Source organism: Sinohyriopsis cumingii, chromosome 4, assembly GCF_028554795.1.
Source record: "Sinohyriopsis cumingii isolate HCF-2022 chromosome 4, ASM2855479v2, whole genome shotgun sequence".
NCBI lineage: Eukaryota > Metazoa > Mollusca > Bivalvia > Unionida > Unionidae > Sinohyriopsis > Sinohyriopsis cumingii.
In genome coordinates, this window is record NC_142964.1 from 99887700 (window position 1) to 99912602 (window position 24903).

Below are 24903 nucleotides of genomic sequence, written 5' to 3' on the forward strand. Positions count from 1 at the left end.
TGAGTTTCCTGGCAAAGTAACATTTACAAAGCACCAGTCTCACCAAAGCCAAACTATAATGCAATTACAAGTAAAGTACCCTGCCCAATAACACAGTCAACCGTAACCAATTCAGGCTGATCATGTATTGTGAATCAAACCTGCAAACTCCTGCTGACAAGTCCAATGCCTTACCTACTGCATACCTGCCACAACACCATGTTACACTTAAAGCATGATCTTTTTCTCCCAAATTTACTGACAGTTGTGTTTTGATAAACACAATTTTCAGAAATCTGCCGAGAATAAAATACAACACCTCAGTAGTAACAAGTAGCATGCATAAATAGTAAAAATGTCCTGCTTATAGCTCACACATCCTATGGGCAGTTTATACAGCTAATTATCACAGATACTACCTACAATATTCCTGAGCAGTGTTTTTTTTATTTAATAGACACTATAAAGTGTGGTTTGCGAACTCACTGCACATGACCCAAAAAGTGACACTTACTGCTTCCAGAATTACCTTAAAAAAATTAATCACACTTGAACACTATACCAACAACTGACCAAAAAAAATATTATAATCCTGCTTTGCATTTTAAATATAAAAAAAAGTCCAGCTTCAACAAACTGTTGACATCATTCACAAATTTGTCAATAATCTTTAATACAGATGGCTTAAACATTTTTCATTCAAGACGATGTATAATAACATTTGTTCTTGAACACATATCTAGCAATATTTTTATTTTACCTTTAACTTTAAAAAAAAATGGGTTGTTCCACTTTGGGAATTTTACCTTTGCAAATTAGCATAATGAGCTGCAGTCTTCAAAGGAATTAAGATGTCACACTAGTTATTGTTAGCCAGTTAAGTAGCAGATGAAATGGTAGTTGTTTATACTTGACCTCTTTGCCTTTGATCTGCCTCTATGACAATCTGCTGTATAAACTGCCCCAAGGATGGTTACACAAAAGCTCTAAGCAGGACTGTTTACCATTTTTACATGCTACATGTTACAGATGTATGCTGAAGTGGTGGTTTGTGTTTTTCAAAACATTAATGTTTTATAAGGGTTGGGAGTTTTAAAAAATCATATTTTTGTGTCACATCTTATGAAGCAATTAAAAAGCAAATAGGTCAGGTAAAAACAACCATCATTTCACATATTACTTACAGTAACTGTATGACAATAGCTAGAGTGAAATGTTAAGACCTATGAAGACTTCTGTGGGGGGGGAACCCACTATGATATTTGGATATGTACTATGTGTAATTACAAGCCAATTTGTTTTAAGTTATAGGAAATTCACAGACTTTCTTGTTGAACTGTTGAAGAACAAGTTATTACATATCATTGCCTTGAATGAGAATGTTTATGTATCTTGATAATTGCAAGTTTGTCAACAGTGGAAATGTTTCTTTTTAAGATCTGAGTATTTTATAGTGTTAAAATATGATTTTTTTAAAGACAAAATGTTAAAATGCATTCCCTGTTATTCACGAAACAATGAGCTATCACTGAAGCAAGCAGAGCCCAGCAAAACTAAATTTCAGAATTCCTGGTTGAAAGAGTCTAACTTTATGTAGCACATCAGCAAAGACGAGGATTTCATTCTTTGCAGATACTGCAAACAACAAATCATCATTCTTGAGTGAACAACATCTGTCAAAACAACTGCACCACCTGGATGTGAGATCAGGACAATTCAGAACATATTTAACACACTAACATTTAGATTATTTCTCTATATTAACATTTATTTTGAACTATTAACTGATACATTCTTTTTATTATTGTTTTTAGCTTAACAGACTGATTGAAAGGCAATAATAAACACATGCTCATGTTTATACAGTTGATTTGTATTGATAAAGCATTAATACCTGTACTGGATAGTGGCATTTGTTACTGCAATATTACCTGTAAGGCCCCCATTAAACATCAAAATAGCATGCCCCCCACCTCAATGGAATGATGAATCCCAAATGTAATGTATATTCTTTTTCTTCTTGGAGACAAGTATATCTTGAACTGCATCAGATACATTTCTGACAATGCTAACATGGTCTGCAAGAACTCAGTTCCACCAGGATTCACTCAAAGAATCCAACAGGGAAGTTTGGAATACAGTTCAATCTAGTCTCTAGTGAGCACAAAGATGAACACTAAAAACACCAGCAAAACCTCCTATTAAACTAATGACAGCAGTAATGACTACATTTGATTATGCCTACATTTTACCATCTACTGGATTTATAGACTGAAACTTGGCATATGATTTTATTTAATATTAGTGTGGTTGTTGTCAGGTGAGTGTTTGCTCATATGTATGGTGATGATATTTATTAAATCTGCCAATAAAGATGTCAAAAGTTTAGAAAAAATCATCAGGATACCCATCAATCCTCATGATAGGTTACCCATGTACCTGATCAAAGGGAAATCATTAAATGTGAACTCATTGGTTTGTTTTAAGTTCATACACGTCATTCCCCCAAAAGATAAAGGAATAATTATTACTAATATGAGTGGCAAAATGCACAATCCAAGCATAAAAAGAGTAATCTATATATTACATGTCATAACTACAGAAACCGTATGAAAAACGCATTTCTGCTGCGTATCTGGATCTGTAGTTAGGTAAAATTCTTGTCACAATTTGCTAACTCCATGTGGATTAGTTCGAGAATACAGACCAAAAACAAAATAATAAGTTATTTATACACAACATTCACTTTAACTTGTCTTCATCATATGTTTCACTTTCACTGAAAGGTCGTAAAGTCCACAAATTCTGATTACTTATTACATCACAGCAGAAATTCTTTCAAAATTTTAAAAGAGCTATTATTTGTCCTTTGATGCAAAATGTTCTTCAATGTAACAAAATCCCTCTCCTCTAACATTTTTTAGTAGTATAACATCTATGAGTCACATAAATAAAGCCTATATCAGTTAATATTTGGTGCCATGTTTTTTTCAATATAGACTGGTCTGCTACTTACGAGTGTATCAAACTATAATGAATCTGTGACCAATTGTTTCAAAATTCAAGAAACCTGCCTGTTTTCTTAGAAATGTGTCATGTACAGTTTCTATAAACAGAAAATAAGGAAATAATAATAATAATGAGGACTTTGTATTATAAGTGCCTAATCTTTAGAAGCTCTAAGTGCTTTACAACATTAGACAACACCTATAACATAAAAAACACATATAATGATATGATTACAAAATGTAAACACCATGAAATTAGAAAACATAAAAAACATGCTGAAAATATTTAAGGTAGGAAACATTAGGTCTTTAAGTTTGTTCTTGCAGTCGAAATAAGCGAGTTTTAAAAGCACTCTTGAATGGGATCACTGTGTCTTTGTGTCTAAGTTCAGTGGGCAATTCATTCCATGTTGCTGGGCCTTGGTAAGCAAAAGAACGTTGTCCATATGACTTCGTTTTCATAGTAGGAATAATGAGTAAACAATTGTCAAAAGAGGAGTGTTAAGTATCTTGCTGGTGTGTACACATGGGTGAGGTCAGATAGGTATGTTGGACTGGAGTCTGTCAGTGAAACGTAGCACAGAAAACAAATTTTGTGTTTGATTCTGGATCGAATGGATAGCCAGTGTAGGGTACAGGGCAGCGGGGAGGTGTGCTCTGATCATGGTACTCTAAGTATGATCCAAACAGCTGTGTTTTGAAATTTTTGAAGTTCTGGAGTAGATATTGAGATGAACCAGACAGAATTGAGTTACAATAGTCCAGTCCTGAAAGTACTAATGAACACACGTGTTTTAGTGGCATCAACTAAAGATATTTGCGAATGGAGCTGATGTGTCTCAGCTCAAGATATGCAGCACTGCATATGTTCATGACATGTTGGTGCAGTGTGAGAGTACTGTCCAGAGTAACACCTAGGTTTCGTACTGACTGCGTGAATTTAATGTTGGTGTAGCTCATATTTATTGTTTGAGGTAAAGGATGTGAATGAGAAAGTCTTTGTGTTGTGATCAGAATGGCCTCAGTTTTATCATCATTCATCTGCAGCTTGTTACATGTCATCCATGATTAAACATCAGAAATGCACCTCTCTACACCTTGGATGGTAGCATCAACTTCAGTTGGGTAGCTAGATTTGTATATTTAGGTGTCATCAGTGTACAATTGGTGAGACACTGGATGATGATCTATGATACCTGAGAGTGGCTGAGAATAGAATGAAGAGAACAGATCGAAGAACAGACCCCTGTGGAACACCACAACATAGATTAACTGGGCTGGAGTGTATTCCATTTGCAGACACAATTTGTGTCCTGTTGGAGACGGTGAAGTAATATATCATGGTCTATTGTGTCAAATGCTGCAGGCAAATCAACAAGGGTGAGGACTGTAATCAAAGCAGAGAGAATGTCATTAACTACTTTTAGAAGATTAGTTTCAGTACTGTGGCAGGGTGACATGCAGATTGTACATTGCTAAAAAGACTGTTTGAATTCAGATGAGATACAAGCTGGGATAGAATAACCTTTTCTAAGATTTTTGTTATGAATGGGAGATTAGAAACTGCGCAGTAGTTCTTTAAATCGTTATGGTCTAGTGTTGGTTTCTTCAGCAAAGGCTTTACAATGGCAGTTTTGAAAAATTATGGGAATTACCCAGATGAAAGAGAGGTATTAATAACATCAGTTAGTGAAGGCAATACTGGATCTAAGCACTCAAGCAGCAGTGATGTTGCAATTGGATGAAGTTCACACGACTTTCGTGCACTCTTCATCACGATTTTACGTACTAAATCCAAAGAGACAGGTTCAAATGCTGCTAATGGTTGCCGCTGAAATTCTGCATCCCAACTGTATGGTGATGATGAGTCAATTGAAATTGTGTTGTCAAGCTTATCTCTGATGGTTTGTACTTTGTCTGGAAGGTCGACTGGAGAGAAGGTAGTTGGAAGTGGTGGAAACTTCAACATACATAGCCAAATGATCACGTGTCAAAAAAATAAGATCAGTAGATGGAGGTCTATGACAGATCAATGTTTCATGACATGAGTCTCAAACTACTCGTTATTCTGTGTCTCGCTTGCTTCTAACATCCCCATATACAATATTTTTTTTATATATAGTTTTTATGCAAACTAAACAGGTACCCTATAGCTATTTTATTACCTGGGTAATTATGAACTGGCAGATACGTGAGTAACCAGGTACCCACTGACACCTTTATCTGCCAACTAATTTTTCTTTGTAAGTGTATTAAAAGCTTTGAAGAAAATAAACAAGTTATTTTCTTTCCAATCATTTTCTAATGGCATATGGAGAAGAAAATCTCAATTGGATGATGCTGCGTTGTTTGGGTCACAGGCACTAACCACCCTTGGAATCTCAAAACATACTTTTTGAGTCTCAAAAAAGCCCAAACACTGTCTGGCAATGTGTCAGGTATGCAAATGAGCCACTGTGATCAGTACTCCTCTCATAAAATTGATTCATACAAGGTCCAATAATATTAGCAAGTGGAAATTTGTAATCAATTTTATTAAAATAAAATGTCCAAAAATATGTTACCCATGACAAACATGCTTCTCACTGAATGTTTGAAAGTAAACCTTAATTATATTAAAATAAAATGTCAAAAACTATGATACCATTAACATACACAAGCTTGTCATTAAATGTCTGAAGAGCAAGCCTTTAAAGTGTCTACAACAAAATGTCTAAAACTGTGTTTCCCATGACATAAACAAGCTTGCCATTGAATGTCTGAAAAGCTAAACTCTCAAAAATAACTACAGTGCCAGTCTATTTCTGGACTGTATCTACCAAATCCCTCTTAGGAAACTAATTTTACACTGTTGAACAAAAAGTGATACACAGAACCACATACATATTTTGTTCGGACTCGGATGAAAGAACACGTTTGATATAGCCAGGAATATGTTGAGGCCCTCAGGCAGAGATGTGTTTATATGTCATATCAAATTCTTTCCCTCTGACCTTGAACAAAACACAAATGCAGTTTTGTATTACATAGCATAGCCTTTTTTATGCTCTGTAAATAATTTTATACATAGCATAGCCTTTTTATGCTCTCTAAATAATTTTAGCCTTGTTGTGTGAATGAAATTCAAACTCAGTTGGGATTTATAAATGTCTGATTTAGTGCAACCAAGAATATCAACAGGTGGATTTAAGAGAAAGCACCTAAACAGTTCCAATCTCAGGTGTGTGATTTGGAAATATGGATTGCAGCTGATAATTAGGTATGCAGTCTTGAACTAAACTTATTATCCTGAAGCCATTATTTTATTATTTTTTTTATTAGACTCAAGAGGAATGTAACCTTGACCTTTTGTCTCAAAAAATAACAGGCCTTTTCCTTACCTTTGGTACAAACCATTCTGAGTGTGGTCCATGTATGTGATGTGGAACTGATGTTCTTATGCTGATAAAATTTTTCTTTTAGCCACAGTAACCTTTGAACCCAAAAGTGTGAGCCATTAAAAAAGTTTGGTAACTGCACATGGAGGAGAACTTGAGTGTTTGAGCAGAGAGTAAAATGGTCATAGCTGGATGGCCAGACAACATGCTAACATAGAATAGCATGATTTCTGGATTGCCATACATCTTAACATAGAATGGCATGATTTCTGGATGGCCACAAAACATGCTAACATAGAATGGCATGATTTCTGGATGGCCAGACAACATGCTAACATAGAATGGCATGATTTCTGGATTGCCAGACAACATCTTAACATAGAATGGCATGATTTCTGGATTGCCAGACAACATCTTAACATAGAATGCATGATTTCTGGATGGCCAGACAACATGCTAACATAGAATGGCATGTTTTCTGGATGGCCAGACAAAATGCTAACATAGAATGGCATGATTTCTGGATTGCCAGACAACATGCTAACATAGAATGGCATGATTTCTGGATGGCCAGACAACATGCTAACATAGAATGGCATGATTTCTGGATGGCCAGACAACATGCTAACATAGAATGGCATGATTTCTGGATGGCCAGACAACATGCTAACATAGAATGCATGATTTCTGGATGGCCAGACAACATGCTAACATAGAATGGCATGATTTATGGATGGCCAGACAACATGCTAACATAGAATGGCATGATTTCTGGATGGCCAGACAACATCTTAACACAGAATGCATGATTTCTGGATGGCCAGACAACATGCTAACATAGAATGCATGATTTCTGGATGGCCAGACAACATCTTAACATAGAATGCATGATTTCTGGATGGCCAGACAACATGCTAACATAGAATGGCATGATTTCTTTATGGCCAGACAACATCTTAACATAGAATGCATGATTTCAGGATGGCTGGACAACATCTTAACATAGAATGGCATGATGTCTGGATGGCCGGACAACATATTAAGACAGAATGGCATAATTTCTGGATGGCTGGACAACATCGTAACATAGAATGTCATGAATTCTGGATGGTCAGACAACATCTTAACATGGCATCATTTCTGCTCTGCTTTGCATTGCTTCATTTTCCATGTGACATTCCTAATTTTACTGAACGTCCCCCATCTCACAACAAACCTAAAATGACAAACATATTCTGCAACCAAATTTAAGCCTATGGATAGGTCAGAATCAAGAGATTATTGCACAGCAACTAAATCACATACAAAGCTTTTATACATTCTATCTGAAAAAAATGATGGAAATACTAAACATGAAATAAACTGAAAACCAAAGCCAAGGCCCTAACTGTACTCAAAAAAGATCTCACATACATCGTACATTTTTAAACGAATACCTTGGATCACTCTGAAGACATGGATGAGAATGTTAACATGCACGATGACTACATTTTGTAATTTTAATGCAAGGAATTATGTGAGATTATTTCCTTTTTAATACCTGCCTGGATAATTTGCCAATTTCCTTATAAAGTGGTAAATCTTTAAATCCCACTTTTTTCTTTCAAAGTCTGCAACAAAGAATATTGCAATGGATGATGGCAAAATAAGACTATTTCAAAAAATTCCAATCGTACTGAACATCCAACATTCACATGTTTTGAATGTTAAAATGTCTAATTATCCTTTTTTATTGAAGAGAATTAACTGAGGCAAAACTAGATATATTTATTTGTTGGTATCGATTCTCATCATTTGTAAAAATAACCTTTCATGGATACTTAAATTCATGAATAAGCCATTTTGATTTTGTTTTCATATAAGGTGGCATTTTCGCTTAACAAGGTTCTGATATGTTAACCTACATGCATCTACAAAACCTTGGCCCGTGAAGATGGTAAGGTGGAACATCTTTATTGGTACTGAAAATTTGTTGTTTGAAGTCACCATAAAAAACTGGTATCATGAATAATAGGGAAATCACAGTATATGTATATGAAAAAATATCAGTGTAAGCCATTATAATGATGCCAGGGAATGAAAAAATCATGAGACCACAGGGATACCAAAACACCCCAAGTCACTCAAAACAACATGCTCTACTATCCAAAAAGAATTACCAGAAATTCAAGATAAGACTATTTCTCTTTTTAACTGCTCAGTGTCGAAACCATTTCTACAGTGATGGCAAGATTGTCAAAATAACAGCTATGAGGGACATAATGGATGTCAGATTTGCACTATTTTATTTTTGGGCCAAGCAAACAGATAGAAGTCTTTAGGTGACAACCCCATGGTGATCCATTTGGAAGGAGTAGAGGTATCAATATTTTCAAGATGACCACCATGATAGCTATATTAGGCAATAAGTCAACATCATTTTAATGATGTCCAAAAATTGTTACCTTGACCTCTAAAGTAGATGATGGGCCAGCCAACAAGGCGCTTTCCAGTTTCCAAGCACAAGAGAAAAAAGTTTTGGTCCTATTCAAAACATCAGTGTACAAATCTTTAGCCTTGGTATTGAAAAGGAGTTAAAAAAATTCAGATCATATAGTTAAATAAGCTTTGATTTTATATGACTGCTCAAAAATCTTTAGGCTAGTAACAGGAGTTTGAAAATAAGAAAATGAGACTCCCACAGGAGAAATCTAAAATCCCCATTTCTCATCTACTGCTCTTGCTGTGAAAATGAGCAATTTTACTAGGCTATTCCTAACTTTATCAATCGATTGTTTACAAAATTATAAATACATTTAAGATGACTTTTTTTTAAATCAGGAAACTTGGCTTTACAGATTAGTTTTTTAATACTTTGTGTTTTTCTCATAAACTTCTGCATGCACTAAATTAATTGGAACATACAAGTAAATGGAATCTTTAAATGCATCCACCTAAATCAGTTTATACAACTGGATATATACGTATATGTATATATGCATTAATATTTAACAGTACATCAGTACAATATTGGCTAAATGGTGACAATTAAAAGCAGAGTTCCAAATATGTGAATAGAAAGAATTGCAAGAAAACATTAGGAAGATACATATAAACATCAACTACTTTGAGACAAAAGAAAAAAGGTAAAGATGCAACAATTCTGTATAAGACATATACAATAAAACCTAGAGGTAACAAATAAAAAATACTGAAAATATTCAGTCAAAATTTGTTACATAAACTGCATTCCCTTAAAATGTCAAGATTTTATTTGGTGACACAGCATCATAAAGTTTCCTAAATGGGCTGACATAAAACAAAATTCTTCTGATGGAATGGAAGTCTACAAGAATGTATTCCACTGTTAGTGGTCACACAGGCAGTGTAGGCACTCTGCCGGAGGTTCAACCTTCAGGAGGTTTGCATGACTAACAAATGTGTAATAACTAGACTACCTGCTGTACAATCAAGTTCATTGCTGAATGGAAAATAGCCCTGAAACCATTTTTCTTGTTTTGGTCAGAATAACATAGACTTTTCACTTTTCAACAACCAAAACCTGTATCTTCTTTCTCACTTCAGGTGCAAAGCTTTCCACAATATCTGTTCAAGGTAGATGGCATTACATTAAAGTCATTCTACAGAACAAAAAGTTAACAGTTAAATACACAGACAGATGGACAACTTTATACATTTAACCTTTATGTAGGTGCATAATAAAAATAGTCATATTAATGAAACAATGAATATGGTATTTTCAAATGAATAGATTTGAAGTTGTATCAACAATCATTTCCAAACTAAACATAGTATTAAGATCTTATTTGCAAACTTGGCAAAATTTAAACAACTATAAAATGGAGCCAGATCAATTACATTTCATTGTAGCATTCAAAGATGTACTACACTTAACACAGAACCAAGGATTAGTGATGTAGACTTGAAAGGTGACAAGTTTCAACTACAAACTTTTGGAGAATTCCATCAGGAATAACATAAACAATGAATGGGCCCTGTATAAGATCAATTCAAATACTGCATTTGGTTTGCTCCAACAGCAACTTTAAAAACTACTTTGGCCATCAAAATCTCAAAAGGCCCATTTTTTTCATTTTGCATTTTTTACATGTTTTTTTATTTTGCATTGCTTTATAAGGAAAACCTCTCAACACCCCTTTGGTTTTCTGAGCTATGGAGATCCATGCCATTGTCTCATTTAGGCCCTCATCACCAAACACCAACTGGTGTAGACCGAAAGCTGTGCCAATCATATCTCAGGGATTCACAACTTAATTAGCATAGAAGAAGATGCATTATACTGTGAATCCAATAATGCATGCACAGTCATGTAGAATTGTATAATCCTCAAGTCGGATTTGAAAAATGTTGGAAAAATAACCATATGTCTGGAACCTACATTTATCAATGTGTCACTCAAACTTTTTATCTATGCCTCGAAGTCAGACTATTGATGCATGTTTTATAGTTTTCTAGTTAAATCAGGAAACTTGACATGGCTGGTTTCTACTTATGTCATACTTAATATTTGCCTGAAATACTTATTCACACTCCCTCCAATATCATTTGCACAAATTAAATTAATGAATCCCTGCAAACTAAAACAAGAGTCCTTCAAAGGGAATAATGTTCTACTGGCCCAAAAATTGTTCCAAGAATTTAAGGTAATATCTTTTCTTCCTAAATGTAGAGTGGTGAAAACCACAGCTGATATTCTTCTGCAAACAAGATCCTCATATGAGTTGTTGTGGTGGTCATATTGGATGTCAGATTTGCATCATTTTCATTTGGCCCAACAAGATAGCATATGGATTCCTTGACTGAAAACTCCATAATGACAAGACTTTCCATTTTGAAGAAGTACCGGTAACAAGTAACAAGATTTTCAAGATGGCTGCCATGATGGCCATCAGATTGGGACCAATTCCATCTAGGACAAACTACACATCATAAGAATTTTTTTGGTGAAAACACCACTATCGATATGACAAGCCATCAGGAATTAGTAGATTTTCCATTTTTATCAAAGATCAACTAAATACCATAAGAAATATTCAGGTGAAGATAATATTCATACGAACAGCTATCTATGAGAACTAACTACAGCAAGATGGATGCTGTGGTGGCTATATTGGATGTCAGGACCAGCTACACAACATAAGAAGTCATTTATTGCAACCCCATAGCTTACATGACCATCCATTTACAAGGAGTTTCAAAAACAAAATGTTCAACATAACCATTATGAGTTTCCATTATGACCCACTAGACATCATAAGAAATCTTTTGGTGAAAACCTTATGTTGAAACCTTCTCATTCAGATGGAGTAGAAATTAAAAAATATTAAAATGGCTTATGTGGCAAGCAGATCAGCAATATGATTATTCAGCACCAGCAACCGATTACAGGAAGTCTTTTAATGAATAGGCCATGTTGATAGGACACTCCATTTAGATGGAATAACCATAAAAAGATCTTCAAAATGGCAATATAAGATCTCAACCCTGATATGTGTGATGTGGGGCGAGGGTGGAGGATGGGTTTGATGTCTTGCTACCATAATAATTAGTGCTGCGGAGCTCTGTTCCAACAACATCAACAGGAAAACTGCAGGCCAATTTTTCAAGACTATCTCACATAGTTTGCAGCCCATATTGACACTGTTTTACAGCCAACTGCTTTTTTTATACATGCACTATATTTACTCTAATGCATTTTCCCTTTCAGAGTAATCCTGGCACAATCTAAGGGTAATGTTTGTTAAACTCTTTTCACAGCAATTTCAGTTCTTTAACGAGCAATGATTCCTGGGGAAATGCTGAAGTCAGTTGAACTTATCATGCAATTTCTTTAACAAAATGAAAATGTCTAATCGCATTATTGGCATTCCTAGGTCACCATCATTCTTCAACCAACTGAAATAGTGATCCATAATAGCAACATTCTACAGGAGCAAAACTGGTAATTTCAACATTGCTTGGAAATCAAGCATACTTGATTAATAAAATGTTACACCCAATCATTATTTTGTTGTGATCATGTCCACACATATTAAAAAATGTGCTCAAAATCTTCATTTTAACAGGCTTTACACAACTGCTTATCTTAGATGCAACCCTATATATGAACAATATGGCTGCTGTGGTGGCCATATTGGATGTCTGAGCAGCACCACTTTTCATTTCAAGCTGTTAGACCTAGGGATGAATATCTGTGTAAAGTTTCATGGCAATCCCCCAAGAGGTTTAGGAGGAGAGAGAGAAAGAGTGTGAGTGTGTGTGTGTGTGTGTGTGTGCGTGCGTGCGTGTATTTTTGGATTTTTTACGTAGCTTTAACACATTAACTCCTGGAGGTTTTTGTCATTTTCTCCTGAAATTTGAGTAGTAAACACATTTTTAAAGCTATTTCTGAACAGATACGAAAACACCAAATCCCAGGTCATCTTTCAATAACATACTGCCAAGTTGTCTTAGAAACATAAAGGTTGTTTTTTGTTATTATTTTTTTTTGTTGCTATTTTTTTGTATCGAGACCACTCTTTATTCCAAATGGCCATCTTATCCTACTTTTTGCAAAGGTTCATCTATCTGTTTGCCCTAGATCTGAGACCAAAAGGTCTAAAATCCAGACACAAAATCTGATTCCGACCATGGGCAAAATTTGGGTAGAAAGAAATCAGGTCCAAACAATGAGGTTTTTCCCTCTGTATTTTGTAGTGCAACTAGAAATTCCAGATTATTTGGTATCATTGTAGAGCTACATATGTCTACCTTTCTATAATACCACCCACTTTAGTGTACCATGCATGACCATGACACTACAGAGCTTGGCTGTAGGCTACTACATCCTGCCACATTAACTCATCGCTAGGGGTTGATGTGTTAACAATTTTTCAGTCATATCGCTATGATGTCTGCTGTGTAGCAGTTTACAGAGATGTCTAGCATTGGGGCATCATGCTGCAGACATGTAGCATGATGTCTCACCCAGTCACATTATCCTGACACCTGGCCAACCAGTCCTAACACAACCTCTTCATGCTGAGTACCAAGTGAGGCAGCTGTTAGTACCATTTTTATAAGTCTTTGGTATGACATGGCTGGGGCTTGAATCCACAACCTCCTGCATCTGAGGCAGACACTCTAACCACTAGGCCACCGGAGCAGTCACCTATGGAAAGATTGCTTATGGTGAAATTTTGTATTGTGATTGATGGAATACTTTTTGTTTCCCATTCTTATTCCAAAACAAAAAATTTAAAAGTCATTTTTAAATTTGTCAGGTCAATGTCAAATAAGTATATTTTTAATGATTTGTATTTGAAGAAAACAACAATCTACAACATAAAATAAGATGTAATTCAAATTATCATGCATGTTTTAAGATGGGGATAAAGTGAAGAAGTATTCAAATAAAAATAAAATAAATTTTGAATGTGTGCAGAATTTACCAGTATACCTTTAATTCCTCTATTAAAACAACAATACATTCAGACTATTTTTTTTATAAACAACTAATAACAAAAACACTGTATATAGTTTCTGACCTTGATTCAGAACCAGTGACTTTTGGTAAACAACTTTTTTTTAAAAAAAATTAAAAAATTGTTTCTTCGAGTAAGAATTATTATGTTAAGTCAAGGCAATACCTGGACGAAGTGATATTTATCATGTAACAAACTTCCATTTCTAGAAGGTTGACCCCAATCCAAGAATCTGTTTTGCATCTTAAGTTAACCTTATATGTAATGTTTGGTATAGAAGTAGTCAGTGGGCTATAAACTTTGGATATGATAAGTTGTTGCTATGACCAGTTTGGTCTGAGATTTTATTTTCTTCAAATTATTGGATTTCAAGTGATTATTTTCCCTGGAAATACTAGTGCTCTAAATTAATTTTTGGACATTTATGCAGAATTTAAAAAACTGCAGCACTTTGCTGACTATTAATGACATCATTGTCTTCCATTCTGGATTTCATCGGGATTCAAACTCAGTTTCATTCAGGACTTTTTATTACTAGGACTTCTAATTTTTAATTCTTGGATTGTTTTTTGAATTTGATTTGTAAACCATAAGTTCTTTTTTCTAATTTTTCACTTGATATTCCAGGGAAATAAATTATTTGTTAAATTTTACAAAGCTTATTGTCTTCACTTTTTCCTGTTACTTTTTATAAGAGCCTAGACTCATAACACCTTGTACAGTTCAGACCACTCTGCCTTAGATTTCAAGCCAAAATGTCTAAAATGCAGACACAAAATCCAACAACCTGCAAAAAAAAAATTTGTAAAAAAAACCTTAGTTTCAAAACCAACATTTTCCCCTCTGTATTTTGTAATGCAAGTAGAAAGTCCAGATCATTTGGTACCATTGTAGAGCTACATCTGTCTACATGTCCATAATACCACACACTTCAGTGTACCTTAAATGACCATAATGCCTGCCACCGAGTTTGGAAGTAGGCACCAAAGGCAGCACTGGGGCTTAATGAGTTCATCCTATTTTTCAGCACATGATAGACTACAAATGCAACCAATATTGGTGGGAGAAGAACCCAGGAAGAACTACTGACCCATGTGAATCTACTAGCAAATTTTCTCATATTCACACTGGTGAAACTGAGACACAAACTTAGGCCATTCCAGTCAAAGTGTAGACAGGTCCATCTTGGTGAAATAAGAATACAATAAAGGCAAACTAAAATCTAATGAGAAACAACAGTTCATTTGATATGGTCTTTGACCCCTATTACACTCAAGTCTATTTCCTGAAACATGAAATCTTGGTCACTAAGACAAGACTATCTCAAACTCATTCCCATTTTGGTAGATATAGGTCCTAATTACCAATGAGGTAATCTTTCTTCAATCAGTGTATACAATTTCCTGGAAAGTCATACCATACTGCATGACAAACACACAAAAAATGTGATTTGGAAAATACAAATTCCCAAGTGTCCAGTCACAATAAGTGGAGGAAAGATCGATTATCAAACAGGACTAAATTAGTGTCCTTCAAAAGAATATCATGATTTGGGGCGTATTAAGGCCTAATGCAAAGTAACCCACCATTACATTTCTAACTGTATTCAGAAGAATGAACTCACAATACAAGCTTATCCAAGCCATATGAAATGCTAACTTCTCTTCTTGATTCAAATAAAGAAAACATCAAAATCTTTGCTTAAAAATTAATGAAAAAATGAAATGAATTATAAATGGTGATTCTTTGATTACCTAATCTTCTGTTTCATTATTTGATGCCTCAATTACAAATTTACAGGAAGCTAACAAAACACTGAATAAGTTTTAATTCAGGTAACAAATAGTTGTTTTCATTTGGGATTATGCTCAGAAGAAAAAAAAATTGGTAGTTTGTCATATCTATATCATACATCGGTATTATATCAAATCCATTTGAAATGTGAACTTCTCTTCTTGATTCAAGTAAAAAACACAGAAAAAAATTAATAAACCTTTCTGTGTAATTATAAATGGTGATTCATTTATTTCTTAATCATGTGATTCAATGCCTTACTTAATAATGGACCCAAAGATAATCACTGTTCACATTATACACTTAGAAAAAGAATAATTTTATCATTCGACATATCAAAATTGTACCTTGGCATATTTCGAAGCTGTCTGAAATCTGAACTGTCCCAATTTTCCCAAACCAAAATGCATCCTTGCTGAAAGCTTGTGTCAAGCTTGCGGTAAGCTTGCGATAAGCTAGTTTGATGTTTATAAGCTAACATGGATGCTTGCGCAAGCTTGTACAAGCAAGTGCAGGCTTAGGCAAGATAGCTGGATATAACTGCAAGCTTGCACAAGCTTGCGCAAGCTTGTACAAGCTTTCTTGTTTGCTTCAGAAATTAAAACTAGCTTGCACAAGCTTTCTTGTTTGTTTCATAAAGTAAAACTAGCTTGCGCAAGCTTACTTGTTTTCTTCAGAAAGTAAAATTAGCTTGCGCAAGCTTTCTTGTATGTTTCAGAAAGTAAATTTAAACTAGCTTGCAACAAGTTTCTTCATATATATATATATATATATATATATATATATATATATATATATATATATATATATATATATATATATATATATCCATTGCTTGTGAAAGTTTGAGACCATGTATCCAAGTAGCAGGCACCATCACTGTCACGCCCCTACGAAAACAAAGTCATGACTTGATGAACAATCATGAAGTGTTCATGAAAGTTCCTCAAATAAGTTCATGAGCTTCAAGAATTTTGATGAATCATGTACTTGAAGTTCATGAACACACTGATGAATTTTTATGAACTATTATAATATCTTTGAAGTTCCTGAAATGTCATGAACTAATGGTTCATGAACAATTCAAGTACTTTGATGCAATACCATGGTATTTCTTAAAAAAATGTATATTAAATATCTATATCATTATATTCATAAAATGTTCATGAAAATTTATCATACAACTTCTCACAATATTAGTGAAATTTAAATAAAGGTGAATTTTTTCTTCTTTTTTTAAAATGATATACTGTATAAATGTTCATACAGATCTTTAATTCAATCCTTGTTTACTTAACCTGAGTATTTCTGGATTAATATGGGAAAATATTTTCTGGCCAGCATCAACAAAATGTATTTGCTTTAAAAAGCTTTCAATGACTTTGTCCTAATGTTTTTTTTCTTCTCTCCATTACTGTTATAAACTGCTTATTCTATTGACTTAGTCACTGGTTGCCAATTTGCAGTAAAAACCGAAATATATTAACAACGATTATTCTGATTGGATGACTTTGAAAAAAGACGTGATATGATTGGTTAATATACGCGCGCGATTTCAACAGTTAAGCTTCCTCAGAAACCAAAGATCATGCAGATGGTTAGGTAAAAACCTCGAACAAAAACCGTGGACTCCATGGAATGGACAGATGAGAATATTTTCAATATCATTTTTTTAAAGTAAGTAGAAGTGCAGAGAAGCGACTTTGAAGAATGTGAAGGAAATGATTTGGTGAGAGCAAAATTAGGCGGAAAAGCGTACCAAGCCCGGATGACCAGAATTACGGTATCTTTTTCTTGGTCATTCGTGATTATTTCAGTAGAAGTTATATGGATATTTTATTGGTTTACATATGTCATCATATTATTTATAACCAAGCTAATGACACGATTTTGTTCAGACCTAATTTAAACTTGCTCATCGAAGTTTTGAAAATCACTAAACATTATCACCCCACCCCCCCAGTTCTCGATACCAGACGTGGTTCGATATCGATAGGAGTTGAGATGTTCGAGATCGTTTTCTTTTACATGACATCACTATTTCTATAATCTGTTGTAATTTCGTAATTTAAAAAAAAAAACCTTAAGAAAATAGTTAATGCGTGAAACTGTTCACAATAAAAGTGCAAATAACAACGTGATGAAACCGGAAGCAGCTATACGCAACATGCGGAGTCGGAGTGGATGCATTAGTGACATACTAAGGGCCTATACCACACAAGTCTGGCGTTTTATCAATAAAAAATGGCGAAAATATTTGAAAGCATGAAATAACCGTTATCTGTAATATATACGGTTATTCAGTGTAACGGTGTTGTCAAAAAAAATGTCATATTTTACTGAATAAAACATTCGTCTCCTGTGACTATACCTATGGCTAGACAGATTCAGTTAATATAAAACAGTGACAAAATTCTGCAATAATATAAATGCTCAGTATTATGTGTAAGGGATTAAATCATTTTTGAGTTGGATCATATTATTCCAGTAAGTAAAGTGGGGTACAATGATAATGTGCTAAAAGCTAAAAACAATGTTGACCAGAGATTATCTGTAATTAACTAACTTTACCTTTTTTTCAGACCAGACAGCAGAAAAGTAAAATTGGTAGAGGATGAAGTTTGTAGGTTAAGGATGAAAATTTGAAAACTGGAGGATTCAAGATGGAAGAGACATTAAATTGTGACTGCTGCAACAATGTTAAAGATCCAAACAGTAATCAGATGGAACAGCTTAAGTTGCAGAAGGAGACATTCAGTAGTGACAATGGACAGGATTTGATTAAATTATAGACCCTGAACATCTTCACAAAAGAGTTATCAGACAGGTCAGTCTCTGGAAGAAGGTTGGTCAGGAGAAACCCCAGCTGAAAGACCGCCCCATGACGATGAAATATGCTTCAACAGTTGATTGCAGGCAACTGCCCCAATATCTCTTGAACATTTTTCAAAGAAAAATTACAGAACATACAAAAAGTGTTGCTAAGGGTAAAAAAAAAAGAATATCACTTGTCAGTTTAAATTTATCTGAAATCAAATACAGTTTTTAAGATAATATGTTGAATTTTATACTGTATTAACCCCATCCCCCATCTAAGGTTATTGTATGATTCAGGATGAATAGGTATTTGTGACTTGTCAGGTTATCATATTTTGTTTTATAGGCACTGTTCATGAAGTCATGAATCATTGAGAAACTTTGTTCATCATAGTTCATGAATATGTTCATGCACTTGTTCATGAATGATGATGATCCAATTTGTGGACTGTTTTCAATTCATGCACATTCTAGAATAATTCATGAACCTTTTGATGAACTTTCATGAACGGTTCTTGAACCAAGTTCATGAACAGTTCATTCATTATTCATGATCATTTCATAGGGGCGTGACACTTGCAGCTAGGGGAACACATAAAGCTTCTGCAGCCTTGGGTAAGCTTGCAGTGAATGAATAAACTTGAACAATGGAATTAAACTTAATGTTTTGGCAGAACAGATTTGTTTTCCACTGCATTGCAACTATAAGATTGCATTATTTAATCATTAAATATGCAGATTACTTATTGGAATGAAGTAAAACTTTGCAATATATTATGATAATTTGGTCCACCAGGAGCAGTTGAGTCTAAAATGCATTTTTGGACAGGGGCCTTCGGACTCCCAGACCCCCCCCCCTTCACATTTTCAGGGGGTTTTTTGGAAGGGGGGAAAACACAATCATGTCTGATTTTTGAAAGCCCAGATGCTTGTAGCAAGAAATCTCTGCAAGCTTGCAACAAGCTAGTAACAAGCTTGCACAAGCTTGTGTATACTTATTGTACTAGGTAAATAAATAACAAGCTTGCGCATGCTTGTGCAAGCTTAAGCTTTCGCAAGCTTGTGCATGCTTATGACACTTTTGTTAAATAAGCTTGCACAAGCTTGCTGCAATGTTCCAAATACAAGCTTGCCGCAAGCTTGCTGCAATGTTCCAAATACAAGCTTGCCGCAAGCTTTATAAATAAGCTTGCTGCAATGTTCCAAATACAAGCTTGCCGCAAGCTTGCTGCAATGTTCCAAATACAAGCTTGCCACAAGCTTTTTAAATAAGCTTGCGCAAGCTTGCTGCAATGTTCCAAATACAAGCTTTATAAATAAGCTTGTGGCAAGCTTGCTGCAAGCTTTAAAACAAGCTTGCTGCAAGCTTTAAAACAAGCTTGCAATTTTGGTTTGGGAATTAACACATCAAACTAAGAGGTTAAAAATAATACCCGAAAAAACAACCATAAAACCCATTTTAATTGTATACGATCATGATTATATTCTCTTATCAATTTTTGTAAAAATAAATACAGTATTTTGATCTTGCAAACATTAATCTTCTTAGTAGAAATTTTTTGTACCGTAATTTAAAGGAATATCTGAATAATTCAAAGTCGTATGTATGAAAAAATATGAGACATTTAAATAATTATTATTTTGATAACTGGATTGTGTATGAAAAATTAATGGGTACAAAAAAATACAAGAAATACGGTACCTTCAATTGCTAGTTCAACACATAACCTAAAATCAATCATGGGATTATTTCTGAAAGGATTAAAAATGTTAATGGATTATGACAGGATTACTAAAGAGTTCAAGTAACATAAAACAATTAACTTTACCTGGATTCTTTCAGCAGGGTCAGTTTAACATTGGACATTCAATTAAAGTTTGTTAAGATTGACTATACTATTTGTGATCATAGGAATTTTGGAAAGGATTAAAGCCATTAATGGGTAATGGTTGGATTAGCCATTACTGGTGTATATATTAAAGAGCGAAGGTGACATAAAACAGGCATGTATGACATCCATATATAAAGTATCTTGATATCAATCTGTGCATGATCAATGCGAAAACACCAAAATCTAAACAACCTAAATATTATATCAAATTCAATAATGGATGGAAACATAAATTTCCAGTTGGAATCAAGGTCAGAGCAACAATATACATTCTGCCATTCCTGTAAAGTTGATTTTAAGCAAAAATTCCCAAATTCAAACCAAATAGGACCAATCTTGAGAAGTTCTGCCAGGCAATCTTCAACCAGAATCTACCCACAGGCAGGAAACAATTTCAAGTCTTTGGTGAGCTGAGTTGATTTGTACAGTTCTAGAGTATTTTCATACCATTCTATTTGTATGTACACACCTATCAATTTTAAAAACAGAAGACATCAAGGATGTACAAAATGCACAAACTTTGTTAGCTCATTCATTGATTTACAAGTTCTAACCTGATTGTCACCAAGCAATGACCAATGTCAACTTCTTGACATTTTGAATCAAAAAGGAGTTTCTTTAGCAACATGGTTGCCATATTTGCTTGGGCTAGTCTATATTCTCAGATGTAATGTTGTTTGCCATCTTTAAAAATCTCAATAATTTTGTAAAGTTTGTATTTGCATCTCTTTGAACACATGTAAAAAAAAGTTCCTCCTATTCAATTGTTAAATTTGCTTTAAAAATATTAAAACTAGACATTGCAAATATTGGATGCAGATGAAACTGTTTTTACTGAAATAGACTATTTTAAAAACCAGAAATGGACAGCAAGCAGTCTGTTTGCTTGTTTACATCAGGAGCTTTCATTGGTGTTGAAATGCTAATAATCTGACAGTGTTAAGGACCCCTTGACGACAATCAGGTTAGAAATTATAAATCAGTGAAATGATATGACTAAGTTCTGTGCATTTTTTATATCCATGACGCTTACCATTTATAAAATTGGGGTGGGGGTGTCCCAAACAAATGGAAGGGTACTTGAATACTATCATACTGCTACATTCTAATGCAGACAGTGAAAGGGAATTTTCTACACTGGAAAATTCCATCTCCAAAGGAAACCTGGATCCAATAATGAGACACTATATCTCAAGTGTTCATACAAACAATGATGAGGACTGCCTAAGATATAATCCAGACAATGGTCTACTAGGAAATCCAAACGATGGTCAACTAGGAAATCCAGACAATGGTCTACTAGGAAATCCAGACAATGGTCTACTAGGAAATCCAGACGATGGTCTACTAGGAAATCCAGACGATGGTCTTCTAGGAAATCCAGACAATGGTCTACCAGGAAATCCAGACAATGCTCTACTAGGAAATCCAGACAATGGTCTACTAGGAAATCCAGACAATGGTCTACCAGGAAATCCAGACAATGGTCTACTAGAAAATCCAGACAATGGTCTACTAGGAAAGGCTAAAAATAATTGTGGTACCTATAAGGTCAGTAAGAAAGGCAACATGTGTTACCGTGAAAGGACTCGTGCGATGAGATGATGTACATATTTTAATATAGAAAAAAAGAAATGTGTTCAGTAGTTGGCATTTATGTCCATTTGCATTCTAAAAACTGGGTTCATGAAAATAGTCTAAATTTAAAGTTTAAACTCCTGACCAAATGCTTCAAATCTCCAGATCTGTTCTCAGCTGAAATTTCCGTTTTCTCACATGTATAACATCAGTGGCTTGTGAGCAAGGTTTCTCATAACAATTGTATCAGGACAAAAAGATGTGGACATTTAAACCAAGAAATTGACTTAAAAAAGTATATGAGGGTGATGAAGGAAGGTCCAGATCATACTCATTTTTATCATAAACCTGCTGTGAAGAAGTTTGGTAAATGTAGTTTCTTTTCTAAAATGAAATTCAGCTTATTAAAAACAAAATATAGATAAGAAAATGTAATCTCTTCCTTGATTCATTTTAGCTGTACACAAAAAAATAAAAATGGCAATGTAAATCATTGAGAATTGTTGTAGTTGTAAAATCACAAAGAACCAAAATATTATTGTTCTCAGTTGCCTTAGTTTTCCATTTTTCTGCTAAAATTCTAAATATTTCACAAAGAATGAGCATCTGCAATCTGAAGACATATATTTTGGTGGCACAACACTACACACTTACCAATCAACCTGTCCCCCCCCCCCCACCCCCATACACGTTATAATAGATAATAATAATAATAATAATAATAATAATAATAATGACTTTGTATAGCACCTAATCTTTAGAAGCTCTAAGCGCTTTACAACATTAGACAACACCAATAAGATAAAAAACATATAATAATATTATTACAAAAACAAACACCATGAAATTAGAAAAAAACATTAAAAAATAAAAAACATGCTGAGAATATTTCAGGTAGGAAACATTATTCAATCTTTAAGTTTGTTCTTGCAGTCAAAATAAGTGAGTTTTGAGAGCCCTCTTGAATGTGATCACTGTGTCTTTGTGTCTAAGTTCAGTAGGCAATTCATTCCACATTGCTGGGCCCTGGTATGCAAAAGAACGCTGTCCATATGACTTTGTTTTCATAGTGGGAATAATGAGTATACGATTATCAGAAGAGGAGCGTAAGTATCTTGCTGGTATGTACACATGGGTGAGATCGGATAGGTATGTTGGACTGGAGTCCGACAGTGAAACGTAGCACAGATAACAAATTTTGTGTTTGATTCTGGATTGAATGGATAGCCAGTGTAGGGTACAGAGCAGCGGAGAGGTGTGCTCTGATCACGGTACTCTAAGTATGATCCGAGCAGCTGTGTTTTGGTCATGGTCACAGATCGATGCTACTTAATTTTTCATTCTCTCTGTTCTAACATTTTAAAGGCCTTGGGCACAGTGCTATTAAACTAAAATATCAGAACCACATAATGTATTACTGACCAAATTTTGTGTCATATTTTGAAGGTCAAGTCAAAGTCAATGGTCAGCATCACTTATTTTGGTACTCTAACTCCACAATTATTTTGCTACTGAGAATCTAGGTATGTACATGTTAATAAATTTATCGCTTTCAGCATATGTGTCGAGGTACTACTTTCAGTATCACTCACAGTCAAGGTAAAAGGTCAATCACTCCCAGTCAAGGCAAAAGGTCAACAGTTTCTGTGCTCTTCAACTCTACAGTTAATTGGTTTACGGTATGAAACTTTATATGCATCACAACATATAATTCCTAGAAGGATCACGCTTATTGCAAAACATATTTGCCAAGGTCAAATGGCAACATTACCTGTAATTCTATATCCTTGTCTAATTATACAAGTCTTTAGAGCCATTTAAGATTAAGCAAAGGGATTTTGTAGAGATTAACTACCACAGATTTTTAAAACTATAATTAAGGTTACTGGTATATCTTCTAGATAAATGATACAATTACTGCCACTCTTTCTTTGTGTGCTTGGACACTCCATAGTACAGCCTCGCAAAGGGATTCACGGGAGAAGGATTCGCTGTATTTTCTTGGTACATCCTAATACAATAATGATCTCTTCTTTTTTTTTTCTTTTCTAAAACCTCAAATATACAATGTTGCACTTTAAGATTACAAAGAAAATTACGTTAAATTGATTCCAGCAGCAGGAGATAAATTCATAATATATATTATGTAGCAAAATCAGTTCTTGAATTAAGATTCTGTTATATCAAACCAAATAGGTTTTGCTATATCTGTGCTTAAATGTCACTTGACTGGCATAAATTCGATCTATAGTCAGACCTGAAGAAGACCAATTTAATTACTTCAAAGGGTGTAGTTGTTTTTATGTGGCTTAATTCTTTCATCCGATATTAATATACTTCTGTAGTTCGATGGTTTAAAATGGAATTGCGCTATAATCAAGCACCCACCAGATAAATCAAGATATAATGAAAGTATAAAATTCATTCAACTCCTGCTGTTACCATACTCACATCTTGTAATTGTAGCATCACATGTTGTACATGTGTATATGTAGGCAGAACATTTTCCTGGTTCTGGCATATTGGCTATAAACCAAAACAAGAAAAATGAATTCCAGAAACTTTATCTTATTAATATTTATATGTTTACAGTCTTGTACTTTTGGTACACAGTACAATCTGTACTTCCGAGAACTACTGTCATGTATTAACTATTGCTGAAATCAATAACAAATTTTTTCATTCAAATAGCCAGTGAATTTATTTTTCTATAAAAACTGAATCTTCATACATGTTATCAAGTCTAATTTTCACCAACTGATCCAAGCTGCAATGAATACAGTTTGATATCAGCCATCTGAATCTAATTAAATTAAATGAATACAGTTTGATGTCAGCTATCTGAACCTAATTAAATTACAATGAATACAGTTTGATATCAGCCATCTGAATCTAATTAAATTACAATGAATACAGTTTGATATCAGCCATCTGAACCTAATTAAATTACAATGAATACAGTTTGATATCAGCC

General features: G+C 34.3%; 1 protein-coding gene and 1 long non-coding RNA gene across 9 annotated transcripts in view; one reads left to right on the forward strand and one right to left on the reverse strand.

Moving 5' to 3' along the window:
* LOC149801763 (focadhesin-like) overlaps window positions 1–24903 on the reverse strand; it is a 596289-nt gene that overhangs the window by 383482 nt on the left and 187904 nt on the right. The window lies entirely within an intron of this gene.
* Window positions 17047–18696, forward strand: LOC149801764 (uncharacterized). Its single transcript, XR_016420474.1, has 2 exons — window positions 17047–17425; window positions 18225–18696. It is a non-coding gene; the product is annotated as an uncharacterized LOC149801764 (long non-coding RNA).